The following is a 27,492-nucleotide window of genomic DNA, read 5'->3' on the forward strand; positions in this document are numbered from 1 at the left end:
ATGCTATAGCGTCTCTCAGGGCGCTATTTTCTGCTGTTTTGAGGTGTTTTAAACAGTTTTTGTGACATGCCATTTTTGACATTTTTTGCCATACTATAGCCTTGCCTTTTCGGTAATTTTTTCAACATGCATTTTTGTGCTGTTTTTGGACGTTTTTGCAGATTTCTATGCTATGGCGTCTCTCGGGACGCTATTTTATGCTGTTTTGAGGTGTTTTAAACTGTTTTTGTGACATGCCATTTTTGACATTTTTTGCCATACTATAGCCTTGCCTTTTTGGTCAATTTTTCAACATGCATTTTTGTGCTGTTTTTGGATGTTTTTCACCTTTCTCTGCTATGGCGTCTCTCGGGACGCTATTTCATGCTGTTGTAAGGTGTTTTAAACAGTTTTTAGGACATGTCATTTTTGACATTTTTTGCCATACTATAGCCTTGCCTTTTCGGTCATTTTTTCAATATGCATTTTTGTGCTGTTTTTGGCCGTTTTTGCAACATTCTATGCTATGGCGTGCCACGGGACGCTATTTTCTGCTGTTTTGAGGTGTTTTAAACTGTTTTTGTGACATGCCATTTTTGACATTTTTTGCCATACTATAGCCTTGCCTTTTCGTTCACTTTTTCAACATGCATTTATATGGTGTTTTTGGACGTTTTTGCAACATTCTATGCTATAGCGTGTCTCAGGGCGCTATTTTACGCTGTTTTGAGGTGTTTTAAATTGTTTTTAGGACATGCCATTTTTGACATTTTTTGCCATACTATAGCCTTGCCTTTTTGGTGATTTTTTCAATATGCATTTTTGTGCTGTTTTTGGATGTTTTTCACCTTTCTCTGCTATGGCGTCTCTCGGGACGCTATTTCATGCTGTTGTAAGGTGTTTTAAAGAGTTTTTAGGACATGTCATTTTTGACATTTTTTGCCATACTATAGCCTTGCCTTTTCGTTCATTTTTTCAACATGCATCATTATGGTGTTTTTGGCTGTTTTTGGAACATTCTATGCTATAGCGTCTCTCCGGACGCTATTTTATGCTGTTTTAAGGTGTTTTAAACAGTTTTTGCATTTTTATCGTGTTGTGGCCGTTTTTGCAACATGCTATGCCTCAGCAATAACTGTCAAGGATCATCGAATAACCAGTTGTCTTTCGTCACTCTTGGAAAAGAGATGTTAAATCTCAATGACTCTTTTGCCTGGTTAAATAACGGTTATATTGTAGACCGCATTTCCCCCACATATCCAACATGCTAATGTTTTTAGCATAAACCTATGGCATTTTACATTGCAGAAATTTGCTCAGTGGCTCTACTCATAACTTAACCAACTCACTATTATTTAAGATTTGACCTACTCACCGCTGGTTTATGTCCCTGCACCTCCCGACAGAACAGCATGGACGACTTTCCCTCTACATGCACGTTTTTTCAGTCAACATTGTTGGAACAGTTAACGTAACTTTAGCAAGTTTCGTAACTTTAGCAAGAAGTAAGTGAGGTTGCCCGGCACGTCGTGTTTCCTCCGTACGGCTTTTGTTTGACAGTTACTCCGAAAACAAAACTTTTACACACTGATGATTTATCATCGAGTAAACAGCGTTACACTCCTCACCTTTCTTCCCCATCATCAGCCTGAAGCTGTGTGACGGTGACACAGAATTTCAAAATAAGGGTGCGTCTGAAGGAGGATGATATGGATTGATGTTTACTCTTGTCATCAATGTTATGTGATCATTGCTCATTTAATCGATATATCAGTGTAGATCGATGGACCATTACACATCTAATAGCTTGTCGAATCGTGTCATAGTAAACAATGTCGAATAAAGTGCAAAAACATCATAATTTAGCATGTCCAGAAAATGGCTAAAAACGACATATTACAGCTTGTAGAGACAAGTAATAGTATACAATGTTAAAAAAAAGGCCAAAAACGTCATAATTTAGCATGTCAAAAAAAATGAAAATGAAAACGACATATTATACTTTGTAGAGACGCATAATAGTATACGTCGAAAAAAAGGCCTAAAAAGTCATAATTTAGCATGTTGAAAAGAATGGCAGAAAATGACATTGTGTCGTATGTCGAAAAATGTCAAATTTTGACATGTCCAAAAAATGGCTGAAAACATATTACAGCTTGTAGAGATGCATCATTGTATACAATGGTGAGAAAAGGCCAAAAACATCATAGTTTAGCATGTTGAAAAAATGGCCAAATACATCACGATGTAATGCAGTGACTGTAGAATACAGCCAATTATTTGACAACCGAGCAGCATTTCATTATCGCAGATCGAACAGTTGATCACCTGGCAGCGCAGCACCGTTAGAGAAAGACAGACAAACAGAGCTGAGCTTTTCCTTAAAGCACAAGGGAGTCGGTAGAGTAGTGGCCTGGGGGGCCGGGGCCGGGATGGATGGCTAGCAACCACACATTTTTGGACACAGATTGGATGTATAAGGGAAAATCAACAACAGACCAGTCCAGTTTCTGGTTGATGTACATGGCAGCTTTTGCAGAAAAGGGTTTGTGAAATCTGTATAAAAGCGTTCCCCCGTAAGTCATGGCCAGATCCGAAATGATCGCTAGATAAGTGTCCAGTTCAGCTCTGCAGGATGGATAGTCTCACAAACAACATCCCTGAACACGCCAAAAGCCACATTAAATTCAGCAAGAGTCAGTGTTTTAGCAAGTCACGGGTCGCTGTCCTTCAGCATAACCAACACATCTCCACAATCAACAATACACCTATCACTTAAATCAGAGCAGAGCAAGATTTTAACAAGGTTAATGCCAATACTTGCAAGGATCTGGCTTCCCCAGTCGAGGTCGTGATTGCAGTTCCCACCGTCCTCCGCAGGATAATGACGTCATCTGGGCCAGGTGGAGTGACGTCTTTGTTCTGCAACGTGAATGGCAGCAGCGACCTCGAGGCATAGGAGGAAGATGGAGCGGACTCCAGGGCCTGAATCCTGGAATTCATGCTGGCGAGCTACGACTGAATGCCTGCCAAGCCCGACAGGACTTGATCCACCTCCGGATCGATGGAGCAGGACCTGGTAGCCAGGGCCAGGACGCGAGCCCTTTTGGAGGGAGGAGCAGCGACTGGAATGGAAGCGGAAGCAGAGTTGCGGACGCTGTGCTTCCTCTTCTCGGTGGCTTTCCTGGCAACAGAGAGATTACAATCAGCAGCAGGCGGCATGGTTTAATACATCACAAGAGGCACCGCACGGAACCAGAATATCATTCTTGAACAAGGCTTCCAGCAGCCTGGTCACTGGACATTCATCATTGCTTGGAGAAATTTGACTTTTACTTGCCAAACGAGAGCTCCGGCGGATGAATGGGGTGCGTCCTTCAATGATGGCCCCCTCTGTCCCAGATCGCTGAGTTTGAGTGTCCAAGACACAGTTGACCTGCCACAGATCGTCATCGTGAACAGAGGCCAAAATTGCGAGCAGCAGGGTAAGTAGAAGAGCGGGTACGAACAGCGTTGGCGTTGTCATGAGGAGCTGGCAAAAGTGGCTTGTATAGGGAGTAGCAAAGAGTAGACAGGCTAGAGCAGCTTAAATAAGGCTGCACATGTGAGTTTAGCGATTCAGATGCTTAGAGCTGAATCAGCTGGCCATCAACTGATGAGGGCTTGCATGATATCAGCTGATGTCAATAATAGCAGCACCTGACTCCATGACCCTACATTTATAGAGGTTGTAGGTAATTCTGATAGATATTTCTCATCTGAGAGAAATATATACTCTACTTTTATCTATGTTCATATGGGAAGTAGATAATTCTGATAGATATTCCCTACCTGACAGAATGGCTTACTCTATTTTTGGCTGGACCGTACCATGCGGTCACAGCACCACACATGGGGTTTTCCGTTAGTGAGTGAGTGATAAAGCTGGCGCCATAAGTCAGTGTGATTGACATGTGACACAGCTGTTTCCCTATTGGCCATTGTTCTTTCAAATTAAAAAGGGGCATAAACGGTGGACAGGCTGACAGAAGCTGACGGTCCTGTATTACTGCCACGTTATTCCTCATTCTCTTTAAGTAGTGTAACATGGCAGCATGGTGAAAAAATAGCGAGATAGACAGCTAACGAGCCATCGACAGTCGTTCTGTCAGTTTTGGACGGAGGAGTGAGAGGATCACCTCATCACTTTGTTTCAGGAACAGCTGTTTCTTTAACACACGAGCCTACATTTATTTAAACGTTATTAACTGATAGGTGTCACAGTGTCTGAGCAGCTGGTGCTGCCATTATAAAGAGACGAAGAATTCAGACATTGGTTGAAACTGAAGTAAATATTACGTGTTACAGTGTTGGACTGGGTGTTGCCGCAAAGACAGAAAATTCCATTTGTTAATCAGCAGCGAGAGGACGATTCACAAACTGGCGTGTGATGCACTCTTTCACCGTCAGTGTCAGGTTCTCATGCAAAAACACTGCAACAGCAGTAGTGTAAAATACTCATGTAATGCAGTGAACGACTTTGACTGTAGAATACAGCTGATAACCGTGCAGAGTTTCATTTCCGCATACTGAACTGCTGATAGCCCGACAATACAGCGCGGTTAGAGAGAGACGGACAAACAGAGCGGAACTTCTCCTCGAAGCACCAAAGTGTCTGACTGAACCAACAGCCAAAGATTCAACAGTGGAAAGTGATTTCTTTAGACTTCTACGGACTACTTTGTTTAAGTTTCAGGTTTAGTCAGACTTAGACAATTATTAAGAAACACCAGGACGCATCGTTCCCTCGCGCTGAGCTCTCATTATTATTACCAGGGCCAGATGTAGGCTGGTGATTTGGGGGCCTGGGGCCACAGTCACATTGCCTTATTTCAACCTTTCTCTTAATTTAATATAAAATATCCCTAAAATATGTCTTCAGTTTACTCAATGATAGTAAAGAAGTCCCTGAATTAAAAAGGTTGAGAACCCCTGTACACAGTCCAGCCATATTCTAGGTTTTAACCTAGTCTTCTTTACACAGTTTAGGACATCCTTCTCTTCTATTACTTCTGTAAAACATACCATACCATGGCTTTTTTTTAGGACATATTATATCATGGTGTTCAGGTACAAATTTCTGATGGACCCACAAAGCAGACTCCAGACTGGTCAAAGGTTCAGGGCTTTAATCAGGTTGGGACACAGATAGAATTATACATTATTATCCATTACATTATTATATTAAAAGTCAGAAATTAAAAGAAAGAAAAGAAAGAAATAACAGCTCAAAAAAATAGATCATTGTAATTAATGAGCAAGTAGTTTGCCCTCCTTCTCGTGTTCAGATTTTTATCTTGATGGTGAATCAGAAAGCAAAATAGAAAACTTGTAAAAAGTTTATGAGAAAAAGACTTGAGTGTCTTCCCTTGGGTGTGAAACTCCACTGATGTGATGTATCATGTAGGTTCGATCTGCTGCAGCATCCATTTAATAACAGATATCTGATGAGTTGATATTTGTAAATATTCACCTTTTTGTCTTATTTTTTTACCACAGCTGTTATTGAATGCACTCTATTGTATGTAACCTTGATATCGTCCTCTTTTCTTTCTCTTTTTTTGCTTTTTCTTCTTTTCTTTACTAAAAGGCTAACTAGGGACAGGAGGTGGAAACTAGTCATACTACAGCTTGTTTTCTAGCAGACAGAAGTTGTACCATGTTTGTCCGCATTGTCCCTATCAAATAAACTATATAAATAAAATAAATAAAGGAGGCGCTTTGGTCACTCATAGACTTCCATGAAGACTACTCTTATGTATCCTCTCTCATCGCTCTTCAGAGCACAGTTAAGGATTTGGGACATCCTTCGATGTGGCAGGTCTCGATTCATTTCTGGTTCAAGTGCTCGTACAGTTGAAGAGTGGAGGAGTGGAGCACCAATATTGGGATGAACCCCTAAGAGAGGGAAGATCATGAGACAAAGGTGCAAAACATCAGGGCAGGACAGTCAATCACACCAAAGGGAAACTTGACATAAGGTGGATCTGAAACAAGATCAGAGGTAAGTGACCAAAATAAAATGGGAAACACTGAGGAAGTATGGAAAACAACAGAACATGACCGTACATGGTAGCACGGTATGTGACAATGACTTTTTAACACATACTAAAATTATGTTTTTATGCTATCTAATGTGTTGAAATTTGTAACATTTATGGATGCGGAAGTTAGCACTAAATGACAATAAAACTAAATTCATGGTGTGTGGTGGCACTAACGCTAATTGTGAAATAAAACTGAAATGCATGGTGTTGAAGATGAAAGAGTATTTGAATTTTTTTTTTATGTTATTATAGATCATAATCTTTGTTGGAAGCCATGCATAGAATATATCAAATATAAAGTATTTAAATCCATTCTTTAGAAAAGAAGGGAACTGTTGAGTAAGAAATGTCTGTATATTTTTACTGTTCACTTTTTATATACAGTATGCTGTACTGTGGTGAAATTTTGTAAAACGCATATAAAACAAATCTAGACCCTATAATTAAATTTCAGAAAAGAGCTCTTAGGATAATGCATAAAGCTGGCTATCACAAGTCTGCTATTTTTTAATAGGATCCTACACCTTAAAATTCATAGATATTGTGTACCTTAAAACATTGAAAATGCTTTTTTGATTTCCAAACAAAATCCCTCCCGTCTCAACTGAGAAAAGGAAATTATAATTTAAGAGGCTTGTTTGCTTTTGAAACATGTAAATTGAGAACCAATGTAAAATACAGATGTGTTTCAGTTTTGGGAGTCAAATTACGGAACTGACTCTGTGCTTGAGTTAAAATAGTGTTGCTCTCTTTTGAGATATTGAAAAATTATTACAATTTATAATGTAAAATTTGTTATACTGTAAAAAAAAATCAAGATTGAATAAAGTGTAAAATAAGTGAGGATTATAGTTTTGAGTATTTTTTTTCTTCATTTTTTTTTTTTTTTGTCTACAGTATTCAGGGTTATCCTTTGGTTGAAATAGGCAAAAATCTGCATTGGGCTTCAGCCAATTCATTTTTTGCTTATTGACTGAGAAAAATGTTGTGATATGATGCATGTTTTTTTTGTGAAAAAAAAAAAAAAAGAATTCTACTATACTATGACTTTTTTATGGTATGTTGGACAATGTTGTACAGTATAACTTTTTTTAGTATTTTCGACAGCATTCTATACAATGACTTTTGATGATAATTTGGACAACGTGTCATGTTTTTTTTATGATATTTGGGACTTCATGCTAGACTATGATTTTGCTATGCTTCTTTGGATGAAGTGCTATACAAATGCTTTCGTATACTATTTTAGACAACACGCTATACTTAGCTTTTTTATGTGATTTTGGATGATTCATTAAACTATGACATTTGTATGCTCCTTTGGATGGCGTATTATACTATGACTTTTTTATGCTATTTTGTATGACATGTTGTACTTAAAATATGCCTTCCAAAGTAGCAAAGTAGCCAAAAGAAGTTGTGGTACAACATACTATATTATGACTTTTTAATAGGCTATTGTTTTGGACAACTTTTATGTTTTATTTTGTACATCATACCTTATTATGACATATTTATGATATTTTGAGCAGCATGCATACAATGACTTCCTTATGCCATTTTAAATAGCATGCTATACTATGACTTCTTTGTGCTATTTTGGACATCATGCTATAAAATAATTTTTTGTACCTTATTTAAAACATGCTGTGCGTATAGTATGCCCTTCAAAGGAGCAAAGTAGCCAAAAGAAGTAATAGTATATTACATTGTCAAAACGAGTATTAAAGTCATAGCAGAGTATGTCGTCCTAAATACCATTACAAAGTGGATAGAATAGTATATTGTCCAAAATAGCATCAAAAAGTCATAGTATAGTACATAGCCCAAAATAGCACGAAAACTACATAGTATAAGACGGCATCCGAAAGAGCACAAAGAAGTCCACAGAATAGTATGTCATCCAAATAGCATAAAAAAGTCATAGTAAAGTATGTTGTCCAAAATAGCATAAGACAAAGTATAATACATCAACCAAAAAAGCACAAAGAAAGTCATAGCGTCCTTTGCTGTCCAAAATAGCATGAAAAAGTCATAATATGGTATTTCATCCAAAACCCAGAAAACAGTCATAGTATATTATATCATACAAAATAGCATAAATAAGTATCATATGCCATCAAAGTAGCAAAAAAAGTCATAGTAATAAGCATCATCCAAATTAGCAAAACATAAAAAAATTAAAAAAATAAAGCTATGGTAGAGTATGTCATCCAAAACTGCATCAAAAAGGGATTATACAGTATATGGATTACTAGGTCATCAAAATAGAAAAAATCTCATAATATAGTACGTTGTATAGTATGTCATAAAAATGTTTTAAAAATGTTTTAGTTTTTTTTTTAGTTTTAATGTTTAGTTTGTCATAAAATGTCATGAAAAAATCAGTATTTAATGTAAAATGTCATTCAAAAGTCATAGTACAGTATGTCATAAAACCATATTAGTGTTGCACATCATAAAATGTCATGAGAGAAAGTCATAGTATATGTCATGAAAATGTCCAAGTGATGAGTTCTATGCTGGAAAAAATTTAATCAGTCATAGTAAGGTTGTCATTGTATAGTACGTAATAAAACATAAATTATTCATAGTAACATATGTCATGAAAAAGTCATAGTGTAGTATGTCATAAAAAATTGCATTAAAAGTCATGCTAGATTATGTCATTAGAATACGAAGAAAAGTACACTCATATCATAAAGCAATTGATAGCTTTTAGCAGACAGTTGTTCTTTGTGGCTGTGTGTGTGTGTGCCTGCTACTGAAATCCATGCATGCTCCACCTTATGATTGCTGTGGTTGTGTCAAAACAAGCCACTAACATGCTGAAATAGAAATTAATACATCTGCCAAGTGTTTGCACGGGTGTTCCCCGTGCAAACACCGCGTTGCTTTACTTTACAACCTTTTTCTGAAAAGTTTGATGAATAATTATGCATGATATTTTATTTGTTTGGGGTTTATTTTTTCAGTAAAGTCTGAATCTGCAGTGTATTCAGTGGCCCAACATGTCACTGTCTGCTCATTGTAATTGCAGACTTCGTGTTTTGTTTTGTTTTTTTCTCTAAGGTAAAAGTAAAAGCACAAAGTAAGTAAGCGGTATACAGTTGAGTTGCATGTTTTTCCAACCTTTCTACATAATTACAGAGCACAATGAGTAAGAATAGCAACATAATTTCATATTTTTAATATACAAACATCAAAATAAATCGTTAGCTATCTGGGGCCCAGGTGTTTTGCTCAGGATGATCCAAAGAAACGCAGTGTGAGTGTTAATTTGTTTGTTTAAGCAGTTCTCAGGAAAGCTGCATGCAGCAATAACAAAGGCCAAGCAATTGGCGCGTTCCTAACAATCATGTTTTGAACAGGTACTGCACTAGTATATATTATTTTGAAAGTCAATGGCAAATGAACTATTCTGTTGTTTAGGTATGAGAATGTGTTGAAAAAAATGGAACTTACAGTGGGTGAATTAAGCAAACCAGATTAGTCTGCTGAGGAAAACACCACTTTATAAAAACTACAGCCTCATCTGAGAAGTACTTGTGTCAAAATAGGCTGGTAAAAGAGGATGTACTGTGGAAGTCACCAAACCTAAACAGAGTCAGAGATTATGGATTTATGCTTAGGACAGCAAATTAGATAAAAATTACCCGACCAGACTGTGTCTCTAATATGTCAGACAGTCCAACTTTATCAGTGTGTGTCATCTAACAGTGAACATTGCGGGTTATGACTCACCATGATGAGTCTGAGCACTCACTCACACACACACACACACACACACACATACACACACACACACACACACAAAGAACAATTGTCTGCTAAAACCTATCAATAGCTTTATTCTTTCAACGTCTTTAAAAATGAACAATTGTTCACACTTCATTGTAACAGCCTTATCTAATCAAACGTGCAATTCTCAGCTTTTTTGAAAATGTGACTCAACAATACAGCACAGGATATATTATTGTCCTGAATATGGGTGCACAGTCATCTCGGTACAGTCTTTGTCATCCTTTGGTGGTCACGGGAGGCTAACAATAGCCTTTGGTTTATATTAAATATGAGAACACATGGTTTCTTACTCGCAAGTGTAAACAAGCCAAAACAAAAGCAGTCAGCTCATACAACAGCGGTATTGAAGTGAAGAGGAGGAGAGGAGAAAGGAATAGGATGTGTTTGAAGAGAAAAAGATGCATGGTAACGGACAAAAAGAGAGAAAACCCCTAAACAAATTAAATTTAACCTCAATCCTGCCTCTTCTCATCCCCAACTGTCTTCCTCTTCTTTATCATTTTCACCCCTTGCTCTGCTCTTTCTTCTTCAAGTCATTTTGCTGCCTCACCCCCCCCCCCTCCTTCCATTCTTTCTGTCATTCTCTCTCTCTCTCTCTCTCTATGAGCAGACAGGCAGAGACAGGGAGACTGTTGTTGTGCTTGCAGTCTGACACTATCAGCTCATAAATCCCTGTCAACAGCTTGTATGTCTCCTCTCCTCTCCTTCCTCCCTCCCTCCCTCCCTCCCTCCCTCCCTCCACTGCTGAAGGAGTGGAGGAACCCATTGACCTGCCAGTGAGGGTTTGACTGGCACACACAGACACACATTTAGGAAAAAGAGACACACACAGAAGTATGCCCCCATGGATGTGCTGTAGATAGATAGATAGATAAGTAGATAAATAGATAGTTAGATTGAATTTAAAACTTGTGTTTCTATGATTCCACCTCTCTCTGTCTTGCTCTGTCTATCTTCCTCTCTTCCTGTCTAACTTTCCCCCAGGCGATGTTTGCCGGCAGACAGTCATCACTGACAAACGCTTCCTGTGGTTGGGGGTAAACACCTGGGTAATGAGGCCACACTGCACAACAACCCAAAAAACACTCCACCAAGGTTTACAGCCCTCTCCCACTGCACGTGACACATGCAGGCACATAGGGGCACACATATACACACAGTCATGCATTCACACACATGCGCACGAACCCTACAGAAACACAAGCGCAGACATGCATGCACATAAACACGCACACAGCCGCACATGCACATGCTTGGCTCAGACTGCTAAACAAGCAGTGAGCCAACCCAGCCATGTCAGCCAAAACTCAATACCCAGACTGACTGCAGTGTTGAAGGCACGCTGTGGTGAGCCGAGGTGAGGGGGAACGAACCGAAGTCAAGCTTCTTCTGTTCCCTCACCGTCACTAACAGTTTATTCTCCAAACTTAGAAACAAATCCCGCTCCGAGTGTTGTCAGCGAGAAACTCAGTTTGAACAATTTGCAGTACGTTGAAAATCCTGACTGACTGCAGAGCAAAGTTGTGCTGTGGTGAGGTGTGAAAGCTACTGCAGCGGAGCTAGAGCTGTCAGTCTGGCTACAGTGTCAATGTCAGAGATTTTAAGTGCTGAATTGATGAGCCTTTTAAAGGGGCTGACTAACCTTTTAGTCTGATGTATATGTCAATTATGACATAATAATAACAAAATAATAAATGTATAAGTGGCAACAAAGGAAAGTTAATATCAAATAAAATGATGGCCCTAATGGTTTTGTCAAACATGTCTCTCACACTGTTGTCATAAGTCAGTCAGCATGTTGCAAAATATGCACATAAATCGAATAAAATTGCTTAGTTATGCATGTGTCTGCTGTATCAGTTAATTCTCCAGAGTCAAGATCTATTCACACTGAGCTCAATGTTGCCTTGATACATTTTATTACTAATGAATGTTATTGCGTGTTTTGCTTGTAACTTGTAAGACAGTGTATTTTTTTCCACAGTTTAAAGAGCCAGTGTCATGTTTTCTCTTCTTATCTTTGTTCTGTGCTTGGCAAACACACTGTGGATCTACTGTATACATACTTAACGCACAAAGACTAAACTGATGGGCAATCAATTGGGGTTGGGTACCAAAACCCAGTGCCAAAATGACACCATTTCATAGATATCAGTACCGACTGGGCCAAATCATAACACAGATTTGGTGCCGGATTGTGTGAGTTGCGTAAGTGAGAGAGAGAGAGAAATAGAGCAAGCGCAAGCGGGCATGCGTGAATGCCGTTGACAGAAAGGCTGCAGTGACCGGAGCAGAAAGTATGAAGTTTCTCCAATGATTTGTGGAGAAAATGTTAAGATGTACACATTCTTAAAGCTTAGAGTCTAGTCTTTGAACAACTTATGAGAATCATTTTGAGGCAAATTAGATGAGGCAATTTACACAACAAGTGCAACCAATTCTGTATTTTCATGCCGCTCTTGTTCTGCACAATATACTGTTATACAAATAGATTTTGTCACAACAGAATTACATCTTTCTGCCCCGCTGCCTTAAAGTATTGTATACATATCAATGCGTCAAGAACGTCCTTTGTCAAAAGCACTAGAGTGCAAGTGATTCACTCAAGAATCATCTTATTGTGTTATCTCTAGACAATACGGTGTGGCCTGCATCTCATGTGTCATAGGTGCAACCGTGGTGAATCATCTGTCCAAAAAAGCCGGGAAAACCTTTGAACACTTTTAGTTTTGCAGAGGTTTTAACTCTCCAAAGGACATCAAGCAAAGTGTTAAGTGTAATTAATTTAAAGAAAAACACTATATTTACCGTGCTTCTGTGTGCACACATATGGCAATGTCTGGCTCGGCATGTGTCTGTATGTATGCATGCGTGTGTGTGGCCCACACATGTCTTTGTGTGCAAAGGAAATGGCTGACAGTGAAAAATGTGACCAATTCTAATTTTAATTGCCAATGAAAAAAAGGCCTCAATATTTATGGGTTCTGTCCAGACGAACAGAGGAGAAGGGTTTAGGCATTAAAGCATATTCCTTATCACAATTAAAAAGTGCTTTTACATGACTGCAACCCTTTGAAGTTAGATTAGCAGTAATATTGGACAGATCGGCAATGGCTTCGAACAATAGAAACTGAATAGTGGGAAAAGAAATTATTTAACAGAGCCTAAAGGTAATGCCTCCCTTTCGTTGTCTCTCTCTTCCTGAAATTAGCCACATGCTATTTTTTTTGATAGATTTTCTTGCGTGGAACCACTAATTTCTTCTTTCTTTTCAACATGAAATTACTTCACGTGTACATGAAAAAAATATGCTTGGAGTCCAACCTCGGGACTTGATTGAAGGGACCAAAGAAGAAAAGAAGGAAAAAAAACTAATTTGACAACACAGTTTGGGATCCTTGTTAAAGCATTTGAAGCCTGGGGGGGTGATTGTTTCCACTGTACATAAGGCACAGCTGCTGAATAACGGTAATGACACAGTTTTGAATCCACATATGTATCTTGATTGTAAGTATCTGAAACCATACAGTGTGTGTTCTGGGTAAGTAACTGCACATACTGACACAGAGTGAAAGACACACACAGAAATACACACAAACAAACAACTGTGAGCTTGTGAGTTGAAATTCCCATTATTACAGAATGTCATTCAGCCAGTCCTTACATAAGGACATACAAACCCATGGGAAGACACAGGGCTGCAACTGAGAGCTGTGTAATTAGAGAGAATGAGAGGAGACAGAAAGCGCGAGAGAGAGCTTAACCCCAGGCACAGTAACAGGAAGAGAGAGAGGGGGAAAGAGAGGTGACAAGGTTGAGAAAAAAATCCTCCTGTGCTAACCTGAAAGAGAAAAGAGAGGGGACCAAGGAGGGCAAAACAGCAAACAGGGAGCAGCTGCTGAGGATTTACACGTTGTAAATAATTCATGTAATCAGCTGTACGAGCACAGACAGAGATGGAGACACAGACAATAAGAGAAAACAAATCAGGGCTGCAGAGAGAAAGAAACAGAGATGGAAAAAGAGAGACACGCAAAGACAGACAGGTACTGTATACTGTAATAGACAACAAAGAGAGAATGTAACACTTACCCTGACAGTCCTCCTGTCTAGACCAGGAGATCTTCTCCACTGACTCTCACTGTGCCACACCTGAAAAAAAACAATAACTGTGTTTACATGTGTTGTTCTCTGGTTACATGTTCAGCTTCAGATTTCTGCCACCAGGTTATAAATGACAACTAAACCTGTACCACAGGAGTGATTTTACATCTCCTTTCAGTTGAAAGGTTGTCTGTTAGCTTTAGACATGTAGGACTTTATTTGTATTTTTAAAGGTTTCTGTATATGTCTGATTACAAAGCCCACTAGTGTATCACTTTGCCTTTACAACATGTGATGTTTGTTTACTTATTTAACATCCCCAAAAACCAGTAACATTGCCTTTGAGGTCAAATACATATTGCATGTGTCAGCAAACCCTGAACTGTCAACACATGCTGTATATTTACACCTGAATAACAGAATAGTATGTTTACCATGACTCCCAAATGACATATTTGACCACTGGAGAGTACGTGCAACAGAAGCACATACTAAAGGTTGAAGTTTTGAACACATGGTTAACATTGTTAAAACTGTCGCAGATAGGCACCAAAAGTACTCTGTAAGGTTTAGAGAAAATTCTATAGTCAAAATAAGAACGGTTCTTAAGTAACTTAAGTTACATATATACGTTACACACTGTCGTTTCATAAATTAATTGTATCGGTCCCCCTCTATGTCTATCAGTGGGTTTACTATTTCTCAACCAATTTAATGTATTTAAAAAAGCTTGTGACTTAACCTCTTATCTCAATTGGATCCATTTAAAAACATAGTTTTTACTAATTCCTGAAAAATACAAGGTACAAGGTAAATTTATTGTCATTTTTCTTAAATGTGGTTTAAGAAGAAATGAAATTAAAGTTTATACTAAATCCTGCGACATCTTTTTGGCGTAGCAGAGGGAGTTGAGGAGCCTCACAGCCAGGGAAAAAAAAGCTGTAGTCTGGTGGTTCAGCAGCGGCTATTTTTGGAGACATATGTTTGTGCCCAACAGCAGCCTGAGTACATTGAGTATGTGACATAAGTTAGATATGTACGCACATGATGAAAGTAAGCCTAAGTACATAAGTTAAAATAAGTCTTCTTTTACTTTTAATTTAATACTAGACACGAACAGCAGTGGGTAAAAGTCCTGTGTTTGTTTGTATGTTTGACCCAGCCATATATCCTGACCTCCTCCCTACACAGTCTTTATTGCTCTTCATATTACATCACACTTCACTTTCTCTTTTGCTCCTGTATATTTACTATGACCACTGGAGGTCGCTGCCTAATGCCTGGTTCACAATGATTCGGAGGCACCTTATAAGGCGATATGATATCGACTGGCTGGTCACACCTCTTTTCTAATCACTGTAGAGCCCTGCTCATCTCTGTAAAGACGCAACTGACAAATATTTCCCATACTTAAATAATATAAATTATTTAAGTATGGGATGTGTATTTTACAGTGTAACAGAATCAGATCGTTTACATCATATATAATATGTACTTTATAATATTCATAATAGATTATCATTGTGTTTCTGTGCCAGATTCACTCGCCGAAAAAATAGACCAGATTCAAAAACTATCACTGCAAAAACTAAGCCAGTCACTGAACTTTGCACCTTGTTGCACCCACATTGTAAACATCCCTATTGGTTAACATGGGCACCAGAAGGAAGTAGGTAATGCTCCACAGATAGTAGGCAGGCTTCTTGGTGCTTCTGTGGCCAGTGCGAAGTGGGTGGGGGGGGTCTTGTTTCACAATTTTACCACATTACAGTTAGAACATGAGTGAGCTACACTTCCTGGCATACTACCTGCGACATTGGGTAATGCAAAAACTCAAACAACTGAGTGAGCAATGAAATGCAGTGTCTGGCTCTTTTAATAAGGTATTTATGTACTGGAGCTTCATATGCTGATTACAAATATCCCTGCAGGCAATATTGTACACATTATCACGGGAGCTGGACTGATCCAGAGTGCAAAACCCAGCAGCAAACATATTACATATGTAACAGCAATTACATTACAACAATTACAACTACACCCCACCCTGTTTGAGTTGTATTTTTTGTATTGAGGTTGATTAAATGCCTAACAATGTACATGAAGAACCATACTTAATGTATCTTTTATCAAAGATTTTGCAGGATTAATTGTACTGTCATATTATATTATTTACTTCCTGATTTGATTTGAATAGATAGAAACATGAAGCAAAGAGCAATTATAAGTTGCATAATGTATGATCAGAACAAAAGCTACATAAAGATTTACAAAATAACATTCCAATTAAAAAAACAACAACAAACAAACACAAAAAAAAACCCCTACATTTAGAAGTAAATTTACTTCCGGTATAATCTGGCTATTTAGTGTCTCTCCTAAATTTTTAGACAGCTTTTCTTGCTCTCCCTTTTCCCCTGTCACCGTCCACTATAAACTATGGTATACAGATTAAATCATAAAAATCACATAAAAATAATGACCTCATTGCACTCATTGCACTCTGTCTTTGCTCAGTTATACACTCTGACGCCCAGGAGCTTTTTGAGAAGATGCTGATCCACAAATTCCCATGGGTTTGGTGGACTGGACTAGAGCCAGTGGAAACTGCAAACAAACACTGGAGCTGCTATGTCTGATGTGAGCACAAACAACCTCAAAGCCCTCATTCTCACACATCACATCTGTGTGTGCAATTGTGCATGTGTTTGAGTGTGCGTGAAGGAAAGTGAGAGAAAGTAGGAGAAAAGTGAGAAAGAGATTGTGCGGCACTGTGTGTGCGATCGCAAGGCCTAGAAGGCGTTTCAAAGGCATTACAGCATTAGATTTATGAGGGTATGCGCTGCAACACTGGCAATTAAACAAAGATCCCAGCTCCTGTCAAAAGTTCATATTAGGTCTTACAGTGGAGAGAGTGTGGGAGGGAGAGAGAGAGAGAGTGAGAGGTGATAGAGGGTAAAAAAGGAGTTGCGACTGGTAGACAAGAAAGAAACTGAGATACATAGAGAAAAAGAGCCAGAGAGCAGAGGAAACAAACAGAAAACAATTTCAATAAGGGAGAGAGAAACCTCTCATGACAGGCCAAAGGCGTGAAAGGACACAGCCAAAAATTCAAAGAGCAACCAAGAGAAACTGTTACCAGCACTCCCCTCCCCTCCTGTCTCTCCACCCCTTGGTTTTAGCGGCCTAGCCCATACCACATTATGGGTCCCTGGGTTTTTTATAATGGCTGGGTGTGTTCTGATCCCGCGCTAAAGTCATCGGCAGTTAAATCCCATTCCTAATTAGTGGTGGGAACCAGAATGAAAAAGGGAACAAGCGGGATCGGTTGAGGAACAATTAAACATCGGTGAGTGAAAACAATATTTTCAAACAATATTTCACATCATGGGGTGTGATGGTGCCACATAACACACATAACATTTTCTCATGACATTGCAGATTTCAACTAATGACTGAGAAAATTTGCCACGTCTCCTCTTCCTCTCATGTATTGTACTTTTCTCTACTTGATACAGTTGCATCTGAAATTTCATAATGTGAATCCTGTTATCTTATCATAATCTAATCTTTTTTTCCCATTGTTATCCAGTTTTTTGGATTCAGGGAGGAATATTACTAAAAGGCATCAAGTGAATCTAGTCAGATTATACATGAAGACAACATTTAAGTAACATTTTCACACAAATTTCTATGGTCCACATCACCATTCTGACATCTCATAAAGGCAACCAACTGTAACCTTGGCTTGTCCAGCTTGCTATCTATCAGATTCTGGCTTTTTTTACAGCCCCTGAAATAACATAATAATAACATTGATTTTTAGCCAGATGTATGAAAACATCCATATGTATATACTTTGGGGGGGCTGCCTGGGGCCCTAAAATGACACCTTACTTTTTTTCCCCCATTTTCAAGGGCCATTAATGAAAAATGTGCCATCTGCTTGTGCCTGTAGATCATTTGTACCTGTTAAACATGTAAAAATTACTAAATAACCAGAGGCAAAAAAAACCCAACAAAAAAACCCTATGTAATTCTCAAACTTTTGCAAAATATTTAACAGAATTTAGTCTCAAATAGCATATACATGGTTTGAACAAATCTAAAATGTAAAGCTGTAAAGAAAAACCTTAATCTGATTTTGGCAGCTACGGTTCAGGAGGTAAAGCGTTCACTAATTGGAAGACCAGCCATTCGATCATCGGCTCCTCCAGTGCTCATGTCCACATATCATTGGGCAAGATACCAAACCCCAAATTTCTCCCAATGGCTGTGCCATTGGTATTTATGTGCATGTAAATGTTACTGAGTTGCAGGTGGCATGTTGCATGGTAGCCTTAGCCAGAATTGTGGGAATGGGTATGTAAATGGGTGAATATGACCGTTTTGTGAAGTGCTTTGGGTGGTTGGAAGACTACAAAGTGCAACTCCATTTGCCATTTGACACAGAATGATCTGTAAGCATGTCTTCAGAAAGGTCAAAGGATACCAATGTTAGCGATAAAATATGTCGCAGTTCGTGTGCAGCAATCTCTATTTTGGTTAATTTTATTGCTTTTCCTGCTTGTAGACCAAAATGCTGTGGTGTTTGTGAGACCACTTCAAACAGCATGCCCCATTCAAAGCATATTGTCTAATAATGACTAAATAACAACATTTATCGGAATCACTGTAACAATTGAAGATTGAGAGCTAACAGATGTATGTGGTGAGCAATGCTTTGAAGTCTACAAATGTGCTGAAAACATGATATATAATTATATGGCAACATGCAGTACATCATGTGCATACCACAATGCCAAATTGGCAGTCCTGTTACTTTGTTCTTTGTTCAGATCACATTTTTGCTCAAGTAAGTGTGTGCTCTTACTGTAAATGACACAAAGAGAGAACCATATGCACACTAACCTGTTCCGGTGGCTGATGTTAAGAATGTTAAGAAAGGCTAACGTCAAGCTGTCAGCAATGATATATGCTGTTTTAATTGTATGTTATGGACTGGCGTGCCTGTGAATGAGACATCAGTCAGTGATGGGAATTTGAAACAAAAAAAGTGGTGATCTCTAATGGTATTACTAAAGAACAACACTTGCCAATAAATGTACTGGTAGTAAGAAGACTGAAACAGTAACACACACACACAGTCACACAATTAGATAGTTTTAAATGTGTTAAGTGATAAAATGTGCTCTGGCAAAAGGAAAGCCAGACATTCAGAATACATTTTATTGGATGCACTTTACAGTTTTGCTTTCCAGACCTCAAAGAAGATGACTTTTTCTCCAACATTACTTGCGGGGAAACAGTATCTGTGTTATATCTGCACAAAAAAAAAAAAAAAAAAACTTCTCTTGGTGCTGAGAAGCTTCTCCTGCTGTAAGATACAACCCAGGCTCACATATTTCTTTGTCAGTTATTTCCTCATCAGCTACTCTCTGTCACTGAAAACGATCTTCATTTGTTGGATTTTTAACTATTGTTAGCTACATCAACTATGACAAAAGAGGCTTAAAGGAGCAATGTGTAAAATTTACTGGCATCTAGCGGTGAGTATTGCAGATTGCACCCAACTGAAATTTCTCCTTTGTGCCAAACATGAACTTCTGGTAATAATTGACTCAGGGTATAATGTTCAGGAGGTTTTTACCAGGTGCTAAATTATTCACAGAGGTCTTATCTTCTCCAAAGCAAATTGAGTATGTGATTAAAACTGGTGAAAACACTGAAAAAGGCACTTTCATTTCACAAATCAGTGTTTCTCCGATGCTTTTCCGCTCACTGCAGACAGGTTAGGTGTTATTTTTTTTCTCCAATAACTCAAGATCCGAAGAGAGATCCGGGATCCGGGAGCGAAATTATTCACAGAGGTCTCCTCCTTTCCAAACAAACAGACCCTGTAAAAACACTGAATAAAGCAGTGTTTTTCTAATGCTGTTGGGCTCGTCATAGAGGGGCTGCTAACTACAGTTACCGACGCGAAAAACATGGAATGGCTCAATCCAGATCCAGGTTTGTCTGTTTTGGGGTCAATCTAAAGTTACAAGAACACAATGTTCTTATTATAGAAAACATGCTTATTAGTTTATACTCTATTTCTGCTAATGTATCCCTTAATTCCTACACACTGGTCCTCACAAAGGTCACAAAAATCACAGTAGAAGGTTGTATATATAAACTGTGGAAAATATTCCACATAAAAATGACTGTGGGGTTTCATGGCTGCTGATACAAGTTGCAAATGTACTGTTTTTTTTTTTGGATTAGCGCTGGATAGACCTTTTGTGGCAAACTGCTTAATCGTTGCCTGACTGTACAGCCCTGCACTTTATAGCATAGCATGTGTCTCTCAATACACATGTGCAAGATTTCATTGCCAGAAGCAGAAAGCTGCCCATAATGTAAATCTCCCACGACACATATAATAACATTTGAGCTTGTGAAACTATTAGATCAAAGATGGACTCTAAGATGTGGCACAGTGATCCAGCAATCTATCATCAGTCTGCTGCACACAGACTGTGGCAGCAAGCTAATGTTTGTTTTTGTGTTAATTGATTTAAGCTGCAAGCGTGCATTCAGCTTTAAAATGAGGCAACAGAGTCAGTTTTCGATTATGGGTCGCTGTTGGTCTTAAAGTAAAATTCAATCCTGTTGCCTGAAAAATAAACAAGTTTCTGTCTCATTCTTTCATGTCTCTGTTTCTACTTTTCTTGCTGCGTATAGTTTCCTCTCTCTCCCTCTAAAGTGATTGGTCTTGTCAACACAGTATTTTCTCAGTGTTATGTGAGAAGTCAAATGTGCTGACTCGCAGCATGGCCTGTGATGTCAACACACTGGAATGCACCTCCATCTCTAGAGGGGCGGAAGGGCGAGTTTAGATTTGATTGACAGGTGGTGAGTCAGGCCACTGAGTGGTGGAATGTGTGCTGAAAGCAAGAAAGAAAAGACACGAGTCAGAGGGAGATTATGACTGATTGACTGTACCTACTGAGCAATTAAAGTGAGATTAATTGGTTGGTTGTCACTTCATTGGACTGTTATTATAGCCTAGTTGCTACTCTCTGGAAACCATTTAAATGTGAGCTAATTGGTGTAATTGTTCTTAAGATGACAGAACTCCTGCGGTAATACAGAACTCACTTTGCTTTTCCTCTGTGGGTTAACAATGAACTAAATGGTAATTGACAAAATGTTGCAATTCTGTGAGAGGAGGTAGCAGCGAGGGGAAGAAATGAAAGACAGCAGGAGGGGAGGAAGGAAAAAGAAAAGAGAGTAGAAGCAAGAAGAAACAATATTGTGTGTGTGCGCAAGTGTGTGTATGTGTGTGTAAAGTATGTGTGTGCAGCAGCATGGAGTTGAGGTCATGGAAACTTAACCGCCTGTGTGTTTTGGCCTTTGGATTAGCCAGGACATGCCTCCACTCTGGCTTGAATGCTTCGATATCACACATACACCATTTATACACACACACACACACACACACACACACACACGAGTTCAAGGTTAAAAATTAGAGCCGTGTTTGAGATGACCTTGCGAGGCCTCTTCTGTTTACCAGCTAAAAAAGTTTATAGGATTTATTAATGATCCATCCAAAGCACTCACACATATCACATCATATATTCTTGTATCTTAAGCTCATTGTGTATTCATGCTCTTACTAACTCATACACTTTAAACATTGCTACTGCTTTTAATATTTAAAAAAGTGTGGTAAATATTTTATTATTTCTGTATAATTAATGCAATACTTAGTGCAGTATTGTCCAAAAAAAACTTGAGCATATATTTTTAAACCTCCGTATCTGTGTATTTTTAAACTTGCCTGATAGAATATTTACCGTGTGCAACATGCACATAACTAAACATCAGACAGAGTCAGCCTCCAAAATAAGCTGTTGTGGAGATTAGATAGCATCAGTAGCATTCAGAATTTTACCAGAGTTTGTAATATCAGTCATTAAAAATACATCAAGTTATGTGACACTGACAGCGAACTATATGTAATTTTCCAGAGTTGTGATAGAAAGCAATTTAAGGTTGGTGTCTGTTCTCACAATGATCTCCAAGTTGATCAGCCTGATAAACAAGCAGCAGAGGTATTTACATATTTACATACATATTTAGTTATTATATATTATAATCTGCCGCTGAAAGAGGATTTTTTGTAACTTCAGCCAGAGCAGACTCTGTGATGTGTTTACAACCAAAGTGAGGCGACAGATTTATTTTTAGATCCTGATGATCTGAGGAAGATGCTGGGTGAGGGCACTTCTTTCAAGCACTTTATCTAAAGTGCTAAAATAAGTGCTGAGGACTGACACAATACTTCTACCAACAGATCCTTTTTTATATAAAAATCTTCTTCATTACCAACCTTGTATTTCTGTTCAGCTTTGCAGTCAGACATATATATTTGTAAGACATGGAGCTAACTCAGGGTCCTTGGAACAGAAGCCAAAGAAAATGCAAATTCTTGAGTGAATATTATTTTAAGATAAGTGTAGAATATCTATAACAGCATGACTAAATATGCTATATTATTACAGGATTACCTAATTAAGTTATGTGCATAAATTTCATACCACATACTCTGGGTCATCTTGTCACATCTGGGATTATTTTTTTTAAAAACTGCAGCTGGTAAGGATACCTTAATGTTTTTATTAAAGAGATGTAAGATTTGATCATGATAATTGCAGTTTGCATGTTTTAAAGGGATTAAACAAGTGAAAACAAGAGTTTAAGAGACTCTAAATTACTGGACATGTTTCCTGTTGAGCACTGTACATCCTAAATAAAAAGATAAAAATCCACCCACCACCTGGAAAGTATTACAGTAGGTTACAGTTGAGCATATCTTTCCCCGAGTGAAGAGGAAATGGCTTATTTCTCCTGAGTAGACTCTGTCCCAGCTAGGGAAGTGGCTAACCACATGAAGCTAGTGTGATCCAGTCTGTTTGCACACAGTAATTTGCACAGGTGAGAGAGGAATGAATACAGCGGAGCCTTGTTTAGTCCCCCGCCACTGGGGAGAGGAGGTCACTTGGAAAAGGCATGAATTCATTTCATTCATTAATCCAAGACTTGTCCAGGTTTTAAATCACATATGTAAAACAAATATACTTAAACAGTTTTATAAATACAGTTCAATGAACTTGTTTCAAGGTGGGAGCTTTTCTGTAACATCAGCAAAGCAAAACAGTGTGGAATCTGTGTTTAAGTCTAAATGACTGAATACATACGTGGTAACCACATGACACAGTATGCACATGCTGCAGTTTAGTAAAGAAGGATTTTAGAAGCGGTTTTGAGTGACTTTTCAATAACAAAAAAGAGGCCGTTATTTCTGTCCTGTGTGAAACCAAATAAAGTCAGCAGATATTTTAATAACAGTGTAGTGTGCTAGTATGTGTAGCATACTACGGTAGTGATGTTAGTCACATTATATACTGTATGTCACGTGCTGTTACATTACGTGAGAAACAAACACACTTATTATAGCCCAAACCATGATTTTTTTTTTTTTTTTCAAAATGTAAGCACGTTCTTTGTTGCCTAAATCTAAGAAAACAAACTTTAAGATGAAGGGTTGTTTTGTTTTTTTTTAACCTACATTGTGAGTTTATTTTGAAAAGAGACTGTACACATTTACCGAGCAGAAACTGTACTTTTTCTGTAAAAATGGAAGTTTATTTTGAAAGGACGCGGTATTTGTCACAAGCATAAACTGACATGCTGTCCCTGTCTGTACAAAACTGATGCGTGGGGTGGGGCATGATATATTGGTTTTAAAGTATACTGTGATATGACACGTGACAATTATCATACTGCGTACATTTGCTTATTTACAATATTTTAAAAAAAGAGCAACTGGATGGAGAATCTCAACTTTACTTCAGTTATTTTGGGAAAGGAAGACTTTTCACACAAGCTCCTGTTAAAAAAAGGTTTAAAGTCTTAATTATAATGATAAAACATTTGCTGAAAAATAACTCTGTTTTCATCCCTTTAAGGGTCATTCTGACTGATAATAATATTAATAATCTGTGATACTGTGAAAAAGTTATACTTTCTGAGATGGTTATTGGACCGTGCAAATCTCATACCATTGCAACCCTAGTACAACCCTTGTAATATACCTTACCCAGTGAGACTACAGCATCAGTAGGAGTAAGTAAGTTAGGAGTAAGAATGTTTTAGCACTGTCCCTTTAAAGCAAAACTGCCACGTGTTTGATCCTGACCAGGGTCAATGGGGCTTTCTTTTGGAACTTGCTTTTTTTCCATATGTTTGTATAGCTTTTAACCAGGTGTCCCAGTTTCCTCCAGTTCAAAGAGACATCAGGTGAATTGGACTGGAAAGGAACCTCCTTATAGCATGCAAGGCTGGGCTCCAAATACTTTTTCAGCTGAATCAATCATAGTCACATTTCAGTTCAAAAGTGATCTGTTTTTGCAAAGATGATTTGTCTGCTAAGCTCTGGTTTTAAATGAAGCAACTTAAATCTCACATTTGCGCTGGCCTGTTTTTTTTTCTTGGCTGTCCTGTTTACAAGTGGTCAAGTGTGTTCATTAAGTCTGCTGTATAACTGCTAGTCTTGTGATAATGTCATGGAGCTATCGCTGGCAGGGCGAGCATGCACAAAAGTGTCAGTCTGACCCCGGTCACATGGGCCTGGTAGGGACACAAAAAGACACAGTGTAAACACACTGACATCCCACAGCTCCAAATTATTTCTACACTTACTTTTATACAGCCATTCTCATACAGAAACCTCTCAATTTCTTCATTACTTCTGTTCTGCCTCTGTAGTGTCTTTCACTTTTTTGATTTCCATAACCTGAAGTTTCTGAGGGTTTTCAGCTTATTTCTCTGTCAGTCTTTCACTTCCCCTCTATCTTTCTATCCCTCTTCAAGGTTACTTTATTCTGACATTCCTTTATCTTCTGCACAACATCCTACCATCCATCCTTCCTCCTGTGGATTTGCCTGTTATGAGGTTATTCAGACTTGTTTACAACTCTCCCGCCCCCTCTTCTCCTCCAACCATTCATTCATCCGTCATCATCGCTGATCGTCCATCACTGATACAGCCATTCGGCCATCTTTTTCCATCCGTCTTTAGTAGCAGTTGTTTATGCCTGCTTGACTCTCAGCCATGCTGTTTACTGACCGTCCTTGCTTTTTTGGACTACTCTCCTTCAACTCTTCAGCCTGTCCTATTTATTATAACTTCTTTCATCCTTTTCCATCCATCCATCTATCACTCCAGAGCAGACTTTTTGAAGTGTGCTATCTATAAAAATCTTCCTCTTTCCTCCCATCTTTCCATCCAGCTCTCACCTTTGCAGAAAGTTAGGTGCTATTTCATCGCTACCTCTTTCATCATCCCTGTCTTCCTCCCCATCGCTCTTGCTCTTTTTCTCTCTTAGACAAGTCATTTGAAGTTATTTGAGTTTGTTTATCTAGCATGTCTCGTCTTATCCTCTCTCATTCCCTGCCGGTCCACTTCTCTGTCTATTCCCTCTATCCATGTCTCTACCCTATGAGTTCATTTGCAGACTGTATCTCTGTCTCCCTAAGATCACACACGGACAAACGTTTTGGTCTATGCTTATTTTTCCAAGATGAAAGGCTGCGAAAAAAAATCACAAATATCTAAACACAACAAACCAGGCCGGGCAGTCAGCACCACCCCACATGATGGGACTGCGTGTGTGTGTGTATGTTTGAAGGGAGACTGTCGGATGTCCATCTTACAATTCAAGAATTTATTTTTTCTGCTTTATTTATGCAGCAATCCCCTTTCGAATCCAACTCGCACCCGTTCCTCTGACCGCCTGCCCGCCCTTGGTTTTTTCTCAAAGTGTAGAATTTCATAGACCTCGAGCAAAAAAAGATGGAACAATGAGTGAGAGGGGGCGAGAAGAAACACAGCTAAGGTAATAACCTGATTTCGCCTCAGTTGGTTTTGATTTAAGGAAGGAAGAGTGTGTCAGAAAAACAGCAGGCGCTCTCCTGTCTCGATTCCATGCCAGATTTTTTGAAGAGAGAGGCGAGAGAGGGATCGAGACACAGAATGAAAAGAGAGGAAAAACTGAACAAAGAGAGATAGAGACAGTGAATCACACCCCATGCCAATAAAATGAAGTGAACTGACACAAAGAGACAGAGATACCATTGAGAAAATGAGCGCGCTACAGAGGGGAGACAGGGGAAGGGAGATGGAGAAGGACGAGTGGGAGGGTATTACCAGTGAATGAATTTTTAATAGCACTCAGATCAGCCGTACCAGAAGCTCAAACAGAAATAAATACCTCGCCTCCATAATTTAAACCTCTTTTCTTTTTAGAAAAATGTAGCTACAGTATGTTTATTTCTCCCAGCAGGATGATTCTTAATCAGTCAACAAACATGACAGTGTACCTGACACCAGAGAGCAAGGGAGACACCCTGACAGCAAGACAGGCAGGGACAGAGAGGCTTATGGGTAAATACAGCATTGCACGCCACTAACACTGCACACACACGCAGCCAGTTGATTACCCCAGGTGTCTGTATTCACACATGAGGAGCATTTGAATTTTAAACTCCAAAAACATGTGTCAGCCCTCACCCATCTGTCTGTCACCCCGCAACGTCCAGACAATAGCACGAGCACAATTAATGTAAAGCCGAGTGGATGTGCCAATTTAGCCCCAATTTCCTGCTTACAGCATCTGACTTTTCTTCCAAACGTGTATTTTTTTAGCATAATATATGAGGCATGCCATTTCCCCCTGCCAAAAGCATCTCCATATCAACGAGGATGTCCCAATTTGCCGTTTTTCGAAGCACATCCCAATTTTGTGCTTAAACGTTACTATTTTAGCAGCTATATTTAAATGTACACCTCTATATGGAAAAAGAGCTATTCAAGTCTGGAAGAACATTACATTTTCTAGCAGTTTTGTTTTGTTTCAGCAGTTATGTGTTTTGTTGTTTTTTTAAAACTATTAATAGTTATCACTCAAGCAAAGACATTGTTGCTGACTGAAAATGTCCAGGTTTATCATTTGTACAAGAGGATGACTAAAAAGATGTCAAGCTGGGACATTTTCTATCTTTTTTTTATTTATTGGTCATTTTGCTTATAAATTTGTCTATTCTGCTTTCTTTCAAAGTTAAACCTTAACTGAGCTCATCCACTGTATTCTTCTCAAGTAAAGAATGCAGAGCAATGTGATTAAGAGTTATGCTATACCATACATAAGATTAAAATATAGTAACCCTAGTTCTATTAGCACAGTCAGAACCCTCTACTGGCCTCTATGCTGCAGGAATGACTCCTGGAAATAAGATAGCATTTAAGTATTCCCAGGTCCCTCGTCTCAAAGTCAATGTTTTTTTTTTAATAGGTTTTTGGTTAGATGCCTGAAATAGGCTCTGTGACTAACACAAGCTGAAGAAATTTCTGGGGTTTGCTCAAAGACATAAAATGTATGTCAGTAAATACTTCTCTTGAACAGAGAGA

General features: G+C 38.6%; 1 long non-coding RNA gene across 2 annotated transcripts in view; it reads right to left on the bottom strand.

Annotated features, from left to right (window-relative positions):
• Nucleotides 1-5,130: 5,130 nt before the first annotated feature.
• Nucleotides 5,131-27,492, bottom strand: part of LOC121946053 (uncharacterized) — a 205,719-nt gene continuing 183,357 nt past the window's right edge. For both annotated transcript variants that reach the window (XR_015777882.1, XR_006105988.2), the window contains exons 5-6: nt 13,962-14,021; nt 5,131-5,916 (exon numbers count right to left, since the gene is read on the bottom strand). This is a non-coding gene — a long non-coding RNA (uncharacterized LOC121946053). The remainder of the gene's footprint in view (nt 5,917-13,961; nt 14,022-27,492) is intronic.

The sequence above is a fragment of the Plectropomus leopardus genome, chromosome 11 (genome assembly GCF_026936395.1).
Source record: "Plectropomus leopardus strain MGB_pleo_1.0 chromosome 11, ASM2693639v1, whole genome shotgun sequence".
Taxonomy (NCBI): domain Eukaryota; kingdom Metazoa; phylum Chordata; class Actinopteri; order Perciformes; family Serranidae; genus Plectropomus; species Plectropomus leopardus.